The sequence below is a fragment of the Papio anubis genome, chromosome 14, assembly GCF_008728515.1.
Source record: "Papio anubis isolate 15944 chromosome 14, Panubis1.0, whole genome shotgun sequence".
Classification (NCBI taxonomy): domain Eukaryota; kingdom Metazoa; phylum Chordata; class Mammalia; order Primates; family Cercopithecidae; genus Papio; species Papio anubis.
Window position 1 is genome coordinate 12,548,850 of NC_044989.1, and position 20,936 is coordinate 12,569,785.

The window sequence follows — 20,936 nt, forward strand, 5'->3', positions numbered from 1 at the left end:
AATGAACTAATGTAGGAGCCAAACAGAGGAAGAGTTCAGGAGAACCAAGCAATCTATGGATATGAGTGCTTAGCTTACAATACACAATATCATGTACGGACTCTGCAGGGAACTCAGAGACTAGAAGTTCCAGGTTCCTATCTCACCTTCAACTCTTCCTTATCCTGGGCCCCTGAGTATCTCTTGCACTCGAAAATGGCAAATGATATTTAAAGTATGCAGTTTTAGGAGAAGTATGTTTAGTAGTAGGTAAATGCCAGGTGCTTTACCTATATTATTATTATTAAAAATGATTATTTCCTACATGACAAAACTGAGATTTGAAGAGCAGAAGGATTGTCTCACGGATGTTAGCCAGCAAGTATTGGGGTTCAGCTTCGACTCCAGGTTTGTTTCCCTAACATACGTACCAATGCCCAGTGCCTAGTAGGAGATCAATGAATTTAAATTCTTCCTTTCCCATTGCTAACAGGATTCTAAAGCATTAAAAAAAATGCTTGGAGCATCTGAGCTGTCTTTCAAACCACGTTTTTGGCTACACCACAGAAACAGCTAGCATCTCTCTTTCTCTCCCAGATTCTCTCCATCTGGAAATATTATACAAGTCTTTTTCAGGGCACAGGTGACTGCCATGGTGGGAAGGGCCAGCTGCTAAAAGAGTGACCTCAAAGGTGACTAGGATCAAAGTGGACATGGGCTTTGTAGATCAAAGGCATTTCCTCCCCCGTGGAGTGGCCCAGAGAGCCAAAGTCGGGGCAATCCGCAAGCCCAGGCTGCAGGATCGTCATGCTCCCGTCGGTTCATGTCCTAATTAGGCAGCCAAGTGCATCAGCTGAGACTTCTGGGTGGTCTGAGTGTGGCTCTCCAGTTGCTAACCATTGCTGGTGCTCTACCGGGAGGTCCCTAGGCATGCAGAATGGTGGTCAGGCCCAGACTCAGAGAGAAAGGTCTTACCATTCATATGGGACAGTTAGCTCCCAGCCATGCAGTCATTATGATTTTGGAGACTTCTGTTGTCCTTAGAAGCCTGCTTTACATTAGCTGTTAGTTGTAGAATTCTGGCTTAAAGAGGTATTCAGATCCCTAAGGCACTTTCACTTCATGGTGCTGGTTTGCTGGCCTTAATAGAGAGCACACCTTTGAAAGGTCTATACTGGCAGAACCATAGGATGACTCCCAACCAGTGCAGCAACCAGTGCAGCATAAATGATAATTAAAGCTTCCAGTTACTGAGATCTTACTAACAGGATTTTTATTTTTATTTTTTTTATTTTTTTGAGATGGAGTCTTGCTCTGTCGCCCAGGCTGGAGTGCAGTGGCGCAATCTCGGCTCACTGCCAGCTCCACCTCCCAGGTTCACATCATTCTCCTGCCTCAGCCTCCTGAGTAGCTGGGACTACAGGCGCCGCCACCACGCCCAGCTAAATTTTTTTTGTATTTTTAGTAGAGACGGGGTTTCACTGTGTTCGCCAGGATGGTCTCGATCTCCTGACCTTGTGATCTGCCTGTCTCGGCCTCCCAGAGTGCTGGGATTACAGGCGTGAGCCACCACGCCTGGCCACTAACAGGATTTTACACATCACCCTAATCCTCACAAAACTCCTGCTGGTGGGTATGATTATCACCATTTTATAGATAATAAAGTCAAGGCTCAGAAAGACAAAATCACTTTTACAAGAACACGTAGCTCAGAAGGTGAGGTATTAAATCAGTCATTTGGATCCCAAGCTTGTGTATTATCTTGTGCCACGATAGTAATGCATGGCAAACAACCACAAACCCTCAGTGGCAATTAACACTCAATATTTGGTTTTGTTCACTAGTCTACAGGGGAGGCGGGAAGTTCTGCTGATTTGGACCAGGCTCCACTGATTGAGACTCAGCTCATTCCCGTGTCTTTGGCCAGCTGCTGGGTTGGCTGGGGTCGGGGTTGTCCTGGACAATTTCTGCTTGGATGACTCCTCCCTGCGCCACGTGGCTCTCAGCCTCCCACATGCCAACCTGGGTTTGTTCTTCGGAAATGGCAGGGGTCCATGCACAAGAACTTAGGCAGACAGCCCTGGGTTTGGACTTGCCACCGTGTTATGTCTATCTCATTCTATTGGCCAACACAAGGTGTAGATTCAAGCACAGAGAAATAGATTCCATTTGTAGTTGGGAGGTTCTCTAATGCCACACTTGCAAAGGTGTTTGAATATAGAAGGGGCATTGATTGTGCCCCTTAACGAAATCATTTTATTACAAAAGATCTTTTCACTATGCCGCTGTGCCATGCATGTAGAATATTGGAGAGTTGTGTACATTCATTTCTTGTAAAGAAGCTAGAACTTCAATAATGCATTTCTTTTGGTTTGAGTAGCACATATATCTAAGTTCAAAGACGTATAATGCAATTCTGATCTAAATAATTTAAATTATAATTGACACCTAATGAGAAATGGAAGAAAACAAAGTGTATTATTCCCTAGTCATGGTGTTTTAGAATTATAGATCGAGACCTCTCAGCTCACAGAAGCGCTGCAATGGTTTCTCCCTGATTTTAACAGAAAATGCAGTCCTCTGTTTAGTACTTTAGAATGTTACCCATCTGGCCCTTGTCTTCTCTCCCATCCTGTCTCATAGCAGGTCCCCCCTTCACCTCAGCTTCCTTCCTCCAGACATAAAATGTGGTTTGTTTTCCCCCATATTGCCTCAATCTCTCACGGTCTCTATGTTTGTGCACATGCTGTTCCTTTTGTTTGAGATGCCCTTCCTGTTGTCTTTCTTGGCTAACTCCTACTCATCCTTTATAGCTTGAGGGCACCCTTCCCTGAGCCTGACGTCTGAGTTTGAGCTGCCTCACCCCATCACAGCACTCTTTACACTGTGCTGCCTTGCACCTGCTTGAACCCTCTAGATGGTGAGTTCCCTGGGGGCAGGGATGACTTTCCTGTCTATATTTCCAGAGTCGCCTTCCAGCCCCAGCTTCATCCTCCTTGTCCCATCTCCTGGGTCTTTCTGAACATTTGGATATTGGCCTTTCATTCCAGAATAGACAGCACTGAACAGGGCATGTAGTTTAAAGCATGAGGGTGTGTACTGGCATTTCAATAAATAGTTCCATCCTGGAGGGTTTACTGATAAACTGGTGTGGTATGAAGGATGTCAAGGCTACAAGGAAGAAAAAAACAAGTGAATCAGTACTGAATTTTCAAGTAATTCATTTATATGTCTATGTAGATTTATGCACACATATTGTCTAAGTATAGCATGTATATATGCATGTTCACATGTCTGTGTATTTAACATATAAATATATATTGAAATGAATGCATTTATTGCTCTAGCTATTTATACATATGCATATATATATCTCTCTGTATATATGCATGCATCTGACCATGTGCATCTCTGTATACATATGTGTATATTTGATTTGTGTATTACATGCATGTCATGCATTATGCATGCACAGCTCTGATTACCTTTCTACATAAAGGCACAGCAAGGCTCACTCAAATGTATGCATGCACATAAATATATTCATAAATATGTAACACTTTATATGTAAATGTAGTGATCTCTGTGTATATACGTGTGATGTAGACATTTCTGATTATTCATATGATCAAGTATGCATGTTTTTCTACATATGCAGAAATAGAGACATAAGCACTTGCATGTAGCCTTATCAAGCCTTAGATTTAAAATATATAACGTGGATATTTTTATAGAGGGAACATAATAAGGAGCAAATCTGAGACATCTTTTTTTATTTCCAAGCATGTCTGGGAAAGTCTTTGCATATAGTAGGCACCCATGAATATCCCTGTTGATTATCTCTTTCAAAATGAACAAGATTTGTAAAGGTAATCTAGTTGCTCAAATAAGCAAACTGAAAATTTCATTGGGTCTCTGAAGACTTGGGTCCTGTCCTGCTCTGCCACTGGCCACTTGTCAATTTACATTGCCTTTGCTTGAGTTCTGTTTCTTCCTCTTTAACATGAGAATGCTGTATGAAACAGTTCTCAGATTCTTTGTCAGTGGTACCATGCTTCGCCTTTTTATTTTTAGCAGTCCTTAACTGGACACCCAGACTGCAACATTTTCAGAACTAGAGTTGCATGGACAATGAGAGAACTCCAAAGATTAATTTATTTTGAAGACTCCTATTTGAGATTAGTGATTTCTTGAACACCTTTTCGTCTTCCCACACACACTGATCTCTTCAACTGCAATTCATGAGGTTCATGATGAAGAGAAGTCTTAAAAGAATCAACCACAGACATTCACTAACCCCCCATTATTGCCCAAGTCTGTGCTGTTGGAGGGGATGCAGATGCAAAGTCAGAAGCAGGGAAGGGAATTCCATTCCCATATTGTCCATTACTAGTTCCTTCCTTTTGAAAGCCACTTGTCTTTTTCCCATATGTAAGAGCAAGATAATAGTATTGCTCTACCTACCCCGAGAGTCTTGTTACTAGAATCAAATGAGATCACTTATAAGCTTGGTAAAATGCAAAGTGATTTTGCCGAAATGATAAAGAAAACTCAACTGACGTCTACTGTTTAGATTTATCAAACGTACTAGTGAGGCAGGGCAAACACTTGAGCAGTCACTAATACAGTAGTAAATCTCTCACACACGTGACTCCACTAGCAATCTTCTGAGGTAGGGCAGAAGCATTGGAGGCAAGAGAACATGGTAGAAACCATGGTCTGGTAAGGCTTCCTAAGGAAGTGGGGGTTGATCTGAGCATTGAAACATGGAAACTTCTATCTATAGTGAAGAGATGTTACAATAATCCCAAAGAGAGGAACCCTTAGGCACAGGGACAGACTGTTCATGCAGACATCTATAGTGAGTTTATCAGACACACCACTGCAGGAGCCTCTGGCAGGTGCTGGGCTAGACCAGGAAATCTTAATGTTGGGTCAATGAATCTCCCAAGAAATCTGTGGCTGGAATTCAGTCGTTTGTAACCATGGATGAAAAAAAAATCCGTCTTTGTTTTCACTAGCCTCCAACTGAAATTTAGCATGCCTTTTAAATTTGAATGTAGGCAACAAACCAGAATTGCATGTGCAGTACCTGTAAAATCAATAGCTATCATATATTTTATATTCTGTTATAGCAGTTGTAGAGATCTCAAAATATTATTTACATTCATCACAACTTCAAAATTATATTTATTAAATCCCTGTTAGATTTTAAAAAATGTAATGTGTGAAACACATATAGTACTATGTCATACACTTATTTTAATATACACAATAGTAATCCAATTAATTTATTTCTTTTAAAATTCCCGGGATTTTTTACACATTTAAAATATTCTCAGAATTGCTTCACAGTCTTTGCCACACTGTCAAAGGAGCTCCTGGAATGAAAAAGCTAAGAAACCCTGGAGCTGATTCCATAGAGCTCATGTTTAAAAAAATGAGGCTCAAAGAGGTTAATTAACTTTGCCACAGTCAAGCAAAGGGGTTTATACCCAGGGAGTTCAAATGCACTGGGAGTGATTACAAATTAGGAGTTTCCTCCAATGCTAATCCCTTAGGTAGGCGAAAGACAGAGGCATTCCTAGAAGGCTGGAGCCCATTTCTAATACATAGCATAAAGGAGAGATATTATCCAAGGTAGCTGAGGATGACCTGACGCACGAGACCAACTTATGTTCAGATTGTGAAATTGGAGCCGGGTGTTATGTAACAGATATAAGGAGAGAGGTGAAAATGGTTGTGGGAAGAATAGTCCAGGTAGCAGAAGTCAGAAGTTAGAATTGGGAATGGGTGGGAAAGAGATGAGTGTCACCATCAATTTAGATTTTCCCTTGGTCAGGATAAGGTTATTAGCAGTGAGCACGTGGATTAGAAAATCTTAAAGGGCTTTATAATATTTTAGTAGCCATGATATCAATATTGATAGCCAACTTGACTGAGCATTTCTGTACCAGGCACTAAGGTTCAGAATCTTACATGAGTAAACTCAGTGAACTCTAATGACTCCATATAGCTCATGTTTCAGAAAATGAGGCTCAAAGACGTTAATTAACTTTGCCACAGTCAAGCAATGGTAAAGCTGGGGTTTATACCCAGGGAGTTCAAATACACTGGGAGTGATTACAAATTAAGAAAGTTTCCTCCAGTGCTGATCCTTTAGGTAGGCGAAAGACAGAGGTATTCCTAGAAGGCTGGAGCCCATTTCTAATGGCAGTAAGGTCCTCCAGCCTGACTTCCCAACTCCACATGTTAATACCAATAAAAGTGCTGGAAGCCATGTCTTGATTAATCCTTTATAAAGGGAAAGAAGTTGGAACCAAACATGGGATTCTTAAAGGTAACCACATTGCCACTTGTTGAGGGTAGCAGTGCCGGCAGAGCCTCTGGGCTGATTTGTTCTACGTGTTTTTTTTTTTTTTTTTTTTTTTTGAGACGGAGTCTCGCTCTGTCACCCAGGCTGGAGTGCAGTGGCCGGATCTCTGCTCACTGCAAGCTCCGCCTCCCGGGTTCACGCCATTCTCCTGGCTCAGCCTCCCGAGTAGCTGGGACTACAGGCGCCCGCCACCTCGCCCGGCTAGTTTTTTTTTTTGTACTTTTTAGTAGAGACGGGGTTTCACTGTGTTAGCCAGGATGGTCTCGATCTCCTGACCTTGTGATCCGCCCGTCTCGGCCTCCCAAAGTGCTAGGATTACAGGCTTGAGCCACCGCGCCCGGCCTGTTCTACGTGTTTTAAAGTCTTTTCTTGCCGGGGCCACTTTCTACCATTGTATTGACTGCATTCCCGACTCACTCTAAGGTGGATCTCAGAGCAGTCCAGGTGACTTCGGGTTAGGGTTAGGGTTAGGGTTATTCTTATTGGAACTGACCAACAAGAAGTCTCATTAAAGCTGGGGGTAAGGTGAGAGCTGAGGTTCTGTGGGTAACAGAAATCAGAGGGCAATTGCCTTGTAATTATTTCTGAAACAAACATAACAGCGACAACAAATTAACCTTGGGATTAGGGCACATATTTCAAATTTAGCACAGTCATCTCACCTCATGTCTTTTCCATTTCAAGTTTAAGACACTGACCTTCTGGTGAGAAGAACACTATTGAGATCTCACCAACCCTTGTTACCTCCAAAAATAAGTCAGTATGTGGTAGACTTTATCCTTAGAAGGCTTTTCCACATACAAATCCATGTTTCTCTCATGTAGCATCCTCTTCAGCAGTTGTGTTGGCATCTGAGAAAATAATTTTAAATAATTTAAAAATATGAGTCCTTACAAATATCCCCTCTCCCTGCTAACACATACATGTAGTCACACACAAACGTACTTCTTAGTTATTAATATTGTGTTATTCTGTTCTCAAGCTGCTAATAAAGACACATCTGAGACCGGGTAATTTATAAAGAAAAATAGGTTTCATGGACTCACAGTTCCACGTGGCTTGGGAGGCTTCACCATCATGGCAGAAGGTGAAAGCCAAGTGAAAGGGGAAAGCCCTTATAAAACCAACAGACCTCATGAGACTTATTCACTCCCCTGAGAACAGTATGGGGGAAACTGCCCCCATGATTCAATTATCTCCCACCTGCTGCCTCTCACAACACATGGGAGTTATGGGAGCTAAAATTCAAAATGAGATTTGGTTGAGAACACAGGCAAACCATATCATTCTGACCCTAGCCCCTCCCAAATCTCATGTTCTCACATCTCTAATTCAATCGTGACTTCCCAACAGTCTGCCCAAGTCTTAATTTACTTCAGCATTAACTCAAAAGTCCACAGTCCAAAGTACCATCTAAGACAAGGCAAGTCCCTCCTGTCTATGAGTTTGTAAAACCAAAAGCATATTAGTTACTTCCTAGATACAATGGGAGTACAGACATTGGATAAACACACCCATTTCAAATGGGAGAAATTGGCCAGAATGAAGGGTTAAAGGTCCCACACAATTCTGAAATCCAGTAGGGCAGTCAAATCTTAAAGCTCCAAAATGATTTCCTTTGATGCCATGTCTCACATCCAGGTCACAATATTGCAAGAGATGGGTTCCCATGGTGTTGGGCAGCTCTCCCCCTATGGCTTTTCAGGGTATAGCATCCCTCTCGGTTGCTTTCATGGGCTGGCATTGAGTGTTTGCAGCTTTTTCAGGTGCACAGTGCAAGCTGTCAATGGATCTACATTCTGGGGTCTGGAAGATGGTAGCCCTCTTCTCACAGATCCATTAGGCAGTGCCCCAGTGGGGACACTGTGTTGGTTCTCCAATCCCACATTTCTCTTCTGCACTGCTCTAGCAGAGGTTCTCCATGAGGGCTCTTCCCCTGTAGCAAACTTCTGCCTGGGCATTCAGGCATTTCTGTACAACCTCTGAAATCTAGTGGAGGTTCCCAAACCTCAGTTCTTGACTTCTGTGCATCCACAGGCTTAACACCACATGAAAGCTGCCAAGGCTTGGAGCTTGCACCCTCTGAAGCCACAGCCTGAGCTGTACTTTGTCTCCTTGTAGTCATGGCTAGAGTGGTTGGGACACAGGACACCAAATCCCTAGGCTGCACACAGCAGGTGGGCCCTAGGCCCTGCCCACGAAACAATTTTTTCCTCCTAGGCCTCTGGGCCTGTGATGGGAAGGGCTGCCATGAAGAAGACCTCTGATATGCCCTGGAGACATTTCCCCATTGTCTTGGTGATTAACATTTAGCTCCTCATTACTTATGCAAATTTCTGCAGCCAGCTTGAATTTCTCCTCAGAAAATGGGTTTTTCTTTTCTATTGCATTGTTAGGCTGCAAAATTTCCAAACTTTTATGCTCTGTTTCCCTTTTAAACTGAATGCTTTTTAACAGCACTCAAGTCACCTCTTGAATGCTTTGCTGCTTAGACATTTCTTCTGCCAGATGCCTTAAATCATCTCCCTTAGGTTCAAAGTTCCACAGGTCTTTAGGGCAGGAGCAAAATGCCACCAGTCTGTTTGCTAAAACATAGTGAGAGTCACCATTTCTCCCGTTCCCAACAAGTTCCTCATTTCCATCTGAGACCACCTCAGCCTGGATTTCATTGTCCATATCATTATCAGCATTTTGGTCAAAGCCATTCAACAAGTATCTAGAAAGTTCTAAACTTCCTGACATTTTCCTGTCTTCTTCTGAGCCCTCCAAGTCTTTAGGAAGTTCCAAACGTTCCCACATGTTTCTATCTTCTCTTCTGAACCCTCCAAACTGTTTCAACCTCTACCTGTTACCCAGTTCCAAAGTTGCTTCCACATTTTTGGGTATCTTACAGCAGTGCCGCACTCTACCAGTACTAATTTACTGTGTTAGTCTGTCTCATGCTGCTAATAAGGACATGCCTGAGACTGGATAATGTATAAAGAAAAAGAGGTTTAATGGACTCACAGTCCCATGTGGCTAGGAAGGCCTCACAATCATGGTGGAAGGCAAAAGGTACATCCTACCTGGGGACAAGCAAGAGAGGGTGAAAGCCAAGTAAACGGGGAAAGCCCTTATAAGACCAACAGATCACTTGACACCTATTCACCACAAGAACAATATGAGGGAGCTGCTCCCATGATTCAATTATCTCCCACCAGGTCCCTCCCACAACATGTGGGAATCACGGGAGCTGCAATTCAAGATGATATTTGGGTGGGGACACAGCCAAATTGCATCAAATATTGTAGTTATTTTAGGTCTTACTTGATCAAACACAAAAGTCTAACAACATCAGTTCAATTTTTGTGTAATTTAGTCTCAAAAATTACTCTCTTTTGGTTTCTCAACTCGGGTTTAATTTTGAGAAAAATTATACTTTATTATCATTACTCCTCTTCTCTAATGGCATACGATATGGGTTATATTGGGTTCTTTTTCTCTGGCCATGTTCTGTGTCATTTCATTTAATCTTTATAATGGCAATATGGGTAGATATTCTTATTCCAGTTTTACAGATGAGGAACATGGAACTCAAAAAGACTAACAGACTTGCATGAGAGCATACTTCCAAGTAAGTGTGAAAGTTAGGCTGCCAATTCTGGTTAATTTATCTCAAAGCCTATAAGGCTTACACTACTATACCCTATCTACCTCTCATATAATTTACCACATTATTTTGTAATGCTTACTCATTTGCACCTCCTACAAATTTTTAGTGTCCTACTATGCAGAGAATATAATGTATTTACCCTTAAGTTCCTTGTGTCTAACAGAATGCTTTATTAAGAGTTAACATTTAGTGAATAAATGAATTAATAAATTAATACTAGTAAGTATGACCAATTTATTCTGCTGAATGACGTACATATTAAAACAATTAGAAACCTGTTACTGTCTTAGATCCACTCGCCCAAATAAGGCATGTACGGCTGCATATATGGCTAGCTGGAACCACGGGCAGTGATGGGGTGGTTGGAGTCTGTTATTCTCTGTCTTGAGGCAAGCCAGGTGATTCATCACATGGGGTGGGAGAGGATTCTTGGAAAAGGGATCTGAGAGGAAGTTAGGGTCAAAGAGAGGATGTGGAAGTTGAACCATGGTTCACACAAGAACCAGGAACAAATCCAAAGGAAAAGGAGTTCCAAAAGAAAAGAATTTATTTCTCTCTCCTCAGAATTCCATTCCATTGTATGAGCAATGTTTGGAGAAAGGACAGAAGAGAGAAAGGGAAACAGAAAGACTATATTTTCCTAAGTTGTTCTTTGTTAGGCACTGTAATAGAGTGGAATGAGACCTGGATATGGCGTCAGAGAGACTGGGGCTCAAGAACTGTGCTCTGACATTTATTAGCTGTGGGCAAATAGCTTAACATGTTTTAATCTTCATTTCTCATCTGTAAAATATGGTTGATACTATCCAACTTAAAAATCACAGTGCAAATTAAATGAGATAATCGTTGTGAAAATGTCTAGCATAGTGTCAGCCACATATTAAATGTTCCCAGAGTGTTTACATAGATGACTAAGAAAAGCTTTAGTCTTCCTAAATATTTTCCAGGAAAGACTATCATGATGGGAACTGTTGGACAGGCAAGTCAGTAAATAGTAAGAAGGATTTGACCTTCTGCGTCTCCGGGATCCCACAGTTGCATAGACTTGGTGAGAGACTAATATGAAACAAATGTGTACTAGAAATATATTTTCTAAGCAAGCTCTCTTCCTGAGGTGCTGGGGAAGAGATTAAATCCTTTTCTGCCTGCATTCAACGCGGAACTCCTGAAGGGTGGTTGGCTGCCAAGCACTGTCTTGGACCTGGACAGGCAAAGATGCAAAGACAGTGCTCCAGTTCTCTAGGGAATTGTGGTCTGTGGAGTCAGAAAGATATTTGGTTGAGTGTTTTTCTATGTTGGGGAGGGCTACTATATTGATTAAATTATGCATTCAGATCACAAGAACAGTTTTTGAGCTCCTTCATTGTTGTTATTTTCACACACATTTTCCAATTTAATTCTCACTAAAAAATGCCTCATGTTGTCATATCCATCTCTGCATTAGATGACAAGATGAAAACACAGAAACTAGGCACTGGTTTTAAGTTATTAAATTATAGGAGAAATGATCCAATTTAAAAATCAATGTTTTATATGTAAAGAGCAATCATGAAAAATATCCACAGAAAATCTTGGAAAATATTAATATAATTATTCAGTTTATTTAGAGAAATGTGTAAGTTTTTCCTAACTGCTCTCCCTGCAAACCCCAAAATGAAAAAAACAAAGTGAGAGGCAAATATTTTATATTGGATTGATACTAGGGGATGAATGTGAACCTCAACAACACTTCAATAACTGGTATTTTACATTAAGTAGTTTTTCTTTTGAAAATATCTGTTCTGACTTGACACCATGTTTAAACTGATTCCATATTCAATACCTTTCTTTATGCACCATAAATTCCTCACTTTTGACATCTTTATTTTGATTCTTATTTTAATCATGTATTTCAGGATCACAAATGTTCTAGTTTTTAAGATCTTTTATGATGAGGATCATTTCATTGTTGTTGTCTTGATGTATAGTGACACTACCAGTTAAAAAATTTGGGTCTTACAACCATCTTTTCAAATCTTTGCAGATTTTTAAAATATTGTATGCCCATTTCTAATATTGCTGAAGAGGTATCTAAAGTCAGCACAATTTAATTTCCTTTATTAGTAATCCTAGTCTAGAAACTGTTTTCTGGAAAAAAGAAACTTCTTTATACTTGAAGTTTGCTAACTTCAATCAAAATATGCCTTTTTTCTGTTTAATTTTTTCCCTGTAACACCATGTATATTGGTTTTTGCTGCAATACTACAGTAAACTCCAACAATATCATACAACAACAAAAGCATTGATGTCTGATGAGCTCATAGGTTTCTGACTTTCCTGAGAATCAGCTGAACTCTGCTGTTCATTTCCCTTCTCATCTCCAAGCTCCAGACTGGGTCCCATGCTTCATCTGTCTTCATTCTGGAGCGCAGGGTGAGGTAGCCTTGATTCCTGGAGTATGTCTTTCTCACCAAAGAGTTAGAAGTTCAAAACGGTAAATAAAAACATGTGATGCTTCTGTAGACTTTGGAATGGAATAGGTTATCATCATTTCTGACCGTATTCAAGGAAAATACTATGGTCAGCCTCAAAGTCAGTGGGAGAGGGGACACATTCCTAGCCTATGGTAGTGGGTGGGAGTGTGGTGGGATGGGTGTCAGTCTTCCTTTAGCTCAGTGAGTCTTTTATTATATATTTAGATTCCTCCCCCACCCCCCACATGCTCTGTTATCTTTTTCAGACCCCAGTTAACAAGTCGTTGAATCTTTAAGGACTGTTTTTTATACCTTCCTTTTAATTCCTGATTTCTTTTTTGTATTTATCTTTTTATTTCCCTTCTTTGCCATTTTTAGGACTGAAGAAGTATAAGCTAGATGACTAAACAGACAAAATTAAGAGTTAGAAGTATTGATGTGTTGGAGGCAAATTTATCATTATTTTCAGATGGAAAATTATCAACCTAGAAATCCAAAAACGGTCAACTGAAATTGTTTTATAAAGCTCTGGTAATTGTAAATTTCCTGGCTACAAAATATTTACAAATTAATAACTTTCATGTACAACATTAATAGTTACATAGTAAATGTGAAAAAAATCCTGATTATAACAATATTAAAGATAGGACATAATTTGATACTAGCTTAAATACACATATTTACAACCTATATGAACAAAATTATAAAACTCTTCAGAGATACAAAACAAAATTTAAATACATTGTATTGAATGGAAAAAAATCTCAATATCGTGGAGGTGTCAGTTACCTCTAAATTAATCTTCATATTCAATGTAATGGTATCAGAAATTTTAGTGAAGTAGCAAAAAAATTTTCAATTTCCCCCAAAGAATAAGCTAATTAAAGTGCTCAGTACATTTCTGGAAAAGTAAGAATAATGAAGGAAGATTTGTTCCATCAAATATGTACACTTAATGCCATTACAATGAAAAGACCTTGATGTTGAGATGGAAGCTCATCAACTCGGTGAAACAAAATCCATAATTCTTATATCTGCATGTGTGTGATGAGACTGAATGAGTCATAAAGGTGATACTATAAGATAATGAGAAATCTTGCTTAGTCAGTAAATATTTTTAGAGCAACTAACTCGGGGAGGGGGTGGAAAAAGAATAGGTTCTTGTCCTTGATTCACCTGTAATATACAGAATAAATTCAAAATTTAATTAATTTTATTAAAAAATTATTATATAAACCCACTAGAAAAAAATATTGGAAACGTTGTTATAATCAAGGTTTGGAAGAGATTTCTACATTTCCTATGAAACCCAGAAAGTATAAAAACAAGCTATCATAGATTTGAGTATATTGAAATTTCAAATTTCTGAATAACAGAAAACACCATAATTGCAGTTAAAGTAAAAGAGGTTTGATAAAATCTTAGTGACACATATGACATCATGTGTAAAAGTTGTTATAAAATGATAAGAAAAAAGGAAATTAACATTGCAGTTAAAAAAGATGAAGGATTTCAGTTGACAATTTATAAAAGAAGAAAATACAAATGGCCACTAACATTTAAAGACACTCAATTTCATTAATTTTTTCAAAAAAGTTAGTTTTAATAGAAAATGAACTGGCATAAACACGTTGGGAAACAAACATGACAAACATAGTTGTAACAGAAACCAAAGGCCTTACGGCCTGAAATCCTAAAATACTTACTGTCTGGCCCTTTACAATAACAGTTTGCTTAGGTTTCCCCTAGAAGAAAACTTAGGTAATACCATTCAGGACATAGGCATGGGCAAAGACTTCATGACTAAAACACCAAAAGCAATGGCAACAAGAGCCAAAATTGACCAATGGGATCTAATTAAAGAGCTTCTGCACAGCAAAAGAAACTACCATCAGAGTGACTAGGCAACCGATAGAATGAGAGAAAAATTTTGCAATCTATTCATCTGGCAAAGGGCTGATACCCAGAATCTACAAGGAACTTAAACAAATTTTCAAGAAAAAACAAACAACCCCATCAAAAAGTGGGTGAGGGATATGAACAGACACTTCTCAAAGGAAGACATTTATGCAGCCGACAAACATATGAAAAAAAGGTCATCACTGGTCATTAGAGAAATGCAGATCAAAACCACAATGAGATACCATCTCATGCCAGTTAGAAAGGTGATCATTAAAAAGTCAGGAAACAACAGATGCTGGAGAGCATGTGGAGAAATAGGAACACTTTTACACTGTTGGTGGGAGTGTAAATTAGTTCAACCACTGTGGAAGACAGTGTGGCAATTCCTCAAGGATCTAGAACCAGAAATACCATTTGACCCAGCCATCCCATTACTAGGTATATACCCAAAGGAATATAAATCATTCTACTATAAAGATACATGCACACATATGTTTACTGCAGCATTGTTCACAATAGCAAAGACTTGGAAACAACCCAAATGGCCATCAGTGATAGACTGGATAAAGAAAATGTGGCACATATATACCATGGAATACTATGTAGCCATAAAAAAGGATGAGTTCATGTCCTTTGCAGAAACATGGATGATGCTGAAAACCATTATTCTCAGCAAAAGAACACAAGAACATAAAAGCAAATACTGCATGTTTTCACTCATAAGTGGGAGTTGAACAATGAGAACACATGGATATAGGGAGGGGAACAACACACGGGGGCCTATGGGAGGGTGGGAGGCTAGGGGAGGGACAGCATTAGCAAAAATACCTAATGTAGATGACGGGTTGATGGGTGCAGCAAACCACCATGGCACATGTATACCTATGTAACAAAGTTGCATGTTCTGCACATGTATCCCACAACTTAGAGTACAATTTTTAAAAATTTTTTAATGTGTATTTTTTTCTTTTTTTTTAACCAATGCTTGAGTCCCTCCACTTAACCGACAATATAGCAGGCTATTCTTGAGTAGGATGGTACTCTTCTCTTCCACCAGCCAAAATGACATTTACCAATTTAGTCATGTTTGTTCCCCAACCTGTTTATACCAGTTTACTGGTTTTCTGTTTTTGTTTTTTTTTTTTTTGTGATGGAGTCTCACTCTGTCACCTGGCCTGGAGTGCAGTGGAGCAATCTCGGCTCACTGCAACCTCTGCCTCCCAAGTTCAACAGATTCTCCTTCCTCAGCCTCCTGAGTAGCTGGGACTACAGGCGCCTGCCACCATACCCAGCTAATTTTTTGTACTTTTAGTGGAGACGGGTTTTCACCATGTTGGCCAGGCTGGTCTCGAACTCCTGACCTTGTGATTGGCCCGCTTTGGCCTCCCAAAGTGTTGGGATTAGAGGAGTGAGCCACCGCGCCCAGTCTACTTTCTATTTCAATTATTTAATTTAATTTAATTTAATTTAATATATTTAAAACAAGTGAATGCAAAATACAGACCATGCTGCTGTGAAATTGAATGCTTTGGAGAGTTTCTGAATGTGTGAATAAATTTTTTAAGAATATTGAACTATACATGTGAAAGACAACTATAAAAATGTAGAATAGAATAAAAGCAAGCATTTAGATCCTGAAGTATTCTGCAGAAAGATCATTCCACAAATGCTTTGAAGTTCCTGTATTCTGTAAAGAAATTAAAACTGAAAATGACAGAGAATTAATTATAATTCTGTTCTAGGTCACAAGGAAAATAGTAATTGGACAAAAGTTTTGAAAGGTCCTTGAGTTACATCTAAAGACTGGCCTACCGCAAATTTAACAGCAGGTGTCTAAAGGCTTAGCTGGTGGGAAAAACTTCATGGTTTCTATATATGTCATACTAGAAAGAATGTTTTGCTCTAATTAAGCTATTCAAACATGTACCAAAAATTGGAGTCATTTTTCAACGGAGATTTTTTTTTTTCCTTAAGATGGAGTCTCACTCTGTCACACAGGCTGTATGTAGTACAGTGGCATGAGCTCAGTTCACTGCAACCTCCACCTCCTTGTTTCAAGCTATTCTCCTGCCTCAGCCTCCAGAGTAGCTGGGATTAGAGGCGCACGCCACCATGCCCAGCTAATTTTTGTCTTTTTAGTGGAGACAGGGTTTTACCATGTTGGCCAGGCTGGTCTTGAACTCCTGACCTCAAGTGATGCACCTGCCTCTGCCTCCCAAAGTGCTGGGATTACAGGCGTGAGTCACCACATCTGGCTGAGAAATCTTGATCAAAGAAAAACTCTACAACCAGATAAAACAGGTTTAAATTACAAATTATCATCTGCAAGAAGAATGGCATACCAAGTAGAGCAAAAAACCCCAGGAAACCAAAATTCCAAAGAAAAATATTTCATACAAAAAATAGGTTAAAACTCACAAGTAGTCATTTCTTGATTTTAGTAAATTAAGGAATCCTACTTCTTTTAAAATTTAGCATTAAATCATGTATCATTATCAATTCACTGACGCTGCAAAAATCTGCCAAGAGGGATTCAGAACTGTTAAAGGAAGGCTTTTTGTTTACTTACATAGATTTGTACATTAAACTTACCTGAACAACTTCCTATCTCAATTATGCTGAACCTAAAAAGGAAGATGTAGAGGCCATGTTTTCGCCAGTTTCTGCAGTTCTAGAATTCTCAATGAAATGCTACTCAAAAGAGATTTTTGTTGTTTTAGAAAACATAGGAAACCTGTCACGGCTGCAATCCCAGCAGTTTGGGAGGCAGAGGCAGGCGGATCACAAGGTCAGGAGTTTGAGACCAGACTGGCCAACATAGTGAAAACCCATCTCAACTAAAAATACATCCTTATTTATTTGATGTGGTGTGGTGGCGGGTGCCTGTAGTCCCAGCTACTCGGGAGGCTGAGGCAGGAGAATTGCTTGAACCCGGGAGGCAGAGGTTGCAGTGAGCCAAGATCGCATCACTGCACTCCAGTTTGGGCAACAGAGCAAGACTTGTTCTCAAAAAAGAAAAAAGAAAATAAAACATAGGAAACACGAATACGTGTCTTGAAGAACCATTTAAAGTTATCAACTTTGCGATATTTTTTACAATGCAGCATTGGCATGGAATGCATTTTCTAGTATGTCTATAACTATGACTTCAAAAAACTGTGGTCTGAAGGTGACTCTGCTGCAGAAAACCCTGAACTATGAGACAAAATAAAGGACATAATTTGTTAACTGACCTCAAACCAAATGGATTATTTATAGCCTGTTTCCACCTCCAGATTATAAGCTCTGAAAGACAGAATTTTATGTGTCTCCTTCACTCTGGTGTCTAGATTCATATTTAGTACATTGTTAGTATAAAATAAATATTTGTTCAATAACTGAGAAAGACATTAAAATATCTGATGTCTGAGGTCCTGGCAGTAATATTATTCTATGGGATTATTGTTGTATACTAGGAAGAGCATACCTTGGAATTGAAATAGGAATTCCTACTCTGTACTTTCTTGTTGTGTGATCTCGGTTATTTTGCCGATGGACTTCAGCTTTCTCATCTATTAAACAAGAATTAGACATTTTAGGCTTGTTGATTAGATTAATTGAAATAATATGTGTAATTTAACTAGTATATAGAAAGTTATTAATAAATGGTAGAGATGGTGACCATCATGATGATGATGGTGGTGGTGGTAATGCTGCTGGTACGGGTGTAGGAATCTAAACATTCACTGACTATCTTTGGTGAGCAGGGTACTTTTCTAGTCTTCACACAGCACTTCCACGCTCAGAAAAGGCCACACTCTCAGAGAGGAAATTGCTTAGCCCAGAAACAGCTCTTCAGTGGGTCACATTGCAGAAGCACTGCTTTGGCGAGCCTAACAAAGGGGTCATTATTCTCAGCCACAGACAGCGCCAAGAAGGTGCTGGGTGGTCTAGAATACAGGAGACAGATAATGTAATGACTCCATTCATCAAAAGTTGAGCATGCACACCAGCTGCCCGCCAGCTGGAAAATGAAGCTCCTCTCCCTTCTGAGGATAATTTACTTCTGCTGGAGAGACTCGGCAATACCCTTCACCTTAAGAGACCAACTGAATTCCAATAGTATCATGTAACAACGTGCTGACCCAGCAATGGGACTCAAAGGGAAAGCAAATAAAACAAGCAAACCAAGGGAAAATAGCAGTTACTCCTTATGTTAGGAGGGGGAAAAAAGAACAAACAAGTGACACTGCCCCTTCTATAAATTTGATATATTTTTGTGGATACTTGATAGTCTATAAATGAAATTCTATTTCTTTTCTTTGGCCATTAGGAAATATGATGTTAAATTTTGGTCCTCATCTAACCATAGTACAAGAGACTAGTGCATGCATTTCTTTATGGAGGACTTCTACTACTTTTAGTGTTTTCCAACTTTTAAACTTTAATATAGCCCATGACCCACAATTATTAACTTCAGATTTTTATTTTGGATTTAATGAGACCATGATTTAACACCTAATGTGTCATAAAACCAGTAGGCATGTCTCCCAATTGAGCGTAAAAACAATATCTTCTCATATTTTTTCTGCAAGTTGAAAAATTGAGGTTTTTTTCATTCAATGTATTAAATGTTTTCTAAATTCCAATCGATGGCAAGCATATTGTAGGTAAATTATTGCATGTAATCTTCATGACAACTCCTTATGTGGGCTCTATTTTTTTTACATATTCAGATGATGTTCCTGAGACTTAAAGATGTTAAGTAATTATTCAGTTTCCCATAGTTTGAAACTGATGGATCCAGAATTTGAACCAGGATCTGTCTGAAACCAGAGTCCAAGTCCTGAAACATTTTGTCGAATGACTCATGTGTCTGCCTAAACTTATTTGTCATCTAGTGATGGGCAAAGCTGAATAGGTCTGTGCATAATCAGATTCCAGGTAAAACACATCTGGAGTTTGTGAGGCTTTATGGCTAGCCAATGTTAGTTTGTTGATTTGAAAAGAAAGTTTTAACTCCTCCTGAAAGAACATGTGCCAGCTCACACATTGAAAAACACAAAGCAGTTCAGGAATTGGGTGTTGCAGTCCCCAAGGTAAAATAAAAACTACAATAGAACATGAAGAAGCAATGTCATGGAAATAATGAAGGCTTTTTGGCATGGTTTTCTTGCAAGGAGGAAATGATTCATGAGACAGAAATAAGGAAGTGGAAGAAACGTAATTTCACTATTGGAAAGTAATAGAGGATGAAAATGACCTGTGAGGGGTAAAAGTTAAATGCAAAAGCTCTGAGCTTAGAATTGTAGAAAGAGAGAAACTCTGAGGAGTAACTTTTAGGATATGTTAACTATGTTTGTATCGGATTCTTTTTCCAGGAGTAGGATCCTTTCTGCTCATAATAGTCTACGATCTAGGAAGAAACATTCCCTACACCCCAACATGGAAATAACCCCATTAATTAGGAGAAATTCAATCTTTCAGGAAAGGAATCAGTTGTTATAGTTAGTTTCCATAAACATGGATATCTGACCTCTGTTTTCGCCACAGCATAGCCAGGTTTTTATATAAACTCGTAAGTCGTCATTAATGTCTTATTATTTCCAATACCTTCCTGTGGGACATCTCTAACCACCAGCCCACAGGAATAATGCTCTCTGTATGTCTGCTGCCGGTATTTTGTAGGCTTGTCATCCCCTTCTGAGTTGGTCCAGTCTTTGCATCACTTCCATTTTTCTACTTGATCCATGACACCTCCAAATAACCCTGGTGCTAATCACAGGAAACCAGTTACCGAATCCCTTTGACCTTATTCCAATGGCAAGCAGTCAACGAAAAAAAAAAATCAATGGTGTTTGCATCCCATTGTGAGGCAAAAATTCTCACATCTGTGAGATGGACCAACATGTAGAACATTTTAAAATAATGATCAGGCTACAAATTATGGGAGACCCATTAAGGGTGGGAAGTGAGAGAGAGACACAGAGAGAGAGAGAGAATAAAGAGGAGCAGGAGGAATAATAAGGAGGAGGAGAACATCCCAGAGAAAGTCAGAGAGTTCAGTTTCCTAAGCAATTAGAAAAGGAGGATGCCTGCGTATTTTTTAGTAGCCAGCTAGAGTGTTATCTGCCAACCAGCCAATGTTATAACTACATCTGTTTTTCCATTTAACAAACTGATCATGCACCAGTATGCTTAAAGAGACGGACACCAGTGCTGACCTTCCTACAGGTCAACTAATATGAAGACATTTAGTTACTGATATGTCTCACCTGTCTGCATTCTACAGAGCAGTCAAGCATCAAAGGGGAAGCCACAATAGCCATAGAGACATTGAGCATCAAAAGTCAGCATAAACTACTAATTAGATACGGAGATGGCAAAGCAAGCACTTATGGCAAGTACTTGTAAGGCAAGTAATGGGTCCAAAAAGAATTGTCCCAGGCTTCCTCAGGCTTGTCTGTCCTGCTACATGGCTGTTTTCATGAACTCGATGACTACCTACTTTCCCTTCAGTGTGCGTAAGAGTCATCTGAGGATCCTGTTGACAGATTTTATATCGCACAAGAATCAGTAGCATTCCTATACACCA